This window comes from Wasmannia auropunctata, unplaced genomic scaffold (assembly GCF_000956235.1).
Source record: "Wasmannia auropunctata unplaced genomic scaffold, wasmannia.A_1.0 LD336078.1, whole genome shotgun sequence".
Taxonomy (NCBI): Eukaryota; Metazoa; Arthropoda; class Insecta; order Hymenoptera; family Formicidae; genus Wasmannia; species Wasmannia auropunctata.
Window position 1 is genome coordinate 1,049,951 of NW_012026812.1, and position 1,269 is coordinate 1,051,219.

Genomic DNA, 1,269 nt, shown 5'->3' on the forward strand with positions numbered 1-1,269 from the left:
AGGTATTCTCTCGTCCAACGTCGCCAAAACGATTCTCTCAAAGCGGAAATTAATTTCCATCGTGCCAGCGGGCTGGAGGGCGCGTCCGTCCCCGGGGCCTCCGGCAGATTGCACGGGGGCTCCCCGATCAAAAAGTGGCCCGGGGTCAACGCAACCAGGTCGGATGCCTCGGCACTCATTGGATATAGCGGACGCGAATTGAGGCAAGCCTCAATGTGGCACAGAAGCGTAGTTAGCTCCTCAAATGTCAAGGTCTGATCACCAAGGACGCGTCGGAGGTGGTGCTTCACCGAGCGAACTCCCGCCTCCCAGAGACCGCCGAAGTGCGGCGTTTGCGGAGGAATTAACTTCCACTCAGTTCCATCGTTTGCCAAGGACTCGCCCACCCTCTCGTAGAATTTCGATGCCGTTTTAAACATCTCCTTCAACTCCGCGTCCGCTCCTCTGAAGTTGGTGGTATTGTCGCTGCGGAGGCGGAGGCGGGCCACGAACCGTCGAAAAGCAGCGAGGAAGGCTTGAGTCGACAGGTTCGACACTGCTTCCAGGTGGACGGCCTTGGACACTAGACAAACAAACAGGCATATATAACCCTTATAGCAAGCATGTCCCCTTCCCTTCTGTGCGCGTATCCGGATGGGTCCGGCATAATCGACCCCGGCCGACTCAAAGGGTCTCGCCGGGAGCAACCGTTCCGGGGGGAGTCTCCCCATTTGCTGCTGCCCCACCTCCATGCGGAACCGAGTGCATCGGGTGCATTCTCGGACCACCCTACGAACCCGGGTGGCTAATCCTATTATCCAATACTTGCGGAGCAGGAAGCTCCGCATTAGTTGCGGTCCTCCGTGCAGAGTCGCAAGGTGAGCGTCTCGAAGGAGCAGCAGCGTGAAGTGGCCGCCCTTCGGGAGGATGAGTGGGTGCCTCTCCTGGTACGGCAGCTGGGCTGCCTGGATTCGACCTCCCACTCGCAGCGTCCCGTCCTTATCCACGAACGGGCTCAGCGAACGCAGTCGGGAGGAGGCCGGTAGCGGCTTCCCGGCTTCTAATGCCAGTATCTCCTCCTCGAACTCCCGTCTCTGCACCTGTCGTACCGCCCTCGCGAGGCTGGTCCTTAGCTCCGCAACGGTGAGGAATCCGTCACATGGTGGCCCCCCTCGAATCCTCCGGAAGAACCTATAACAGTAGGCCAATACTCGCACGAACCGAGACAGGGAAGAGAATCGCTCCTCGATTTGACTTTCGGCAGCTCCTCCGGCGATCAGATGGACCGAA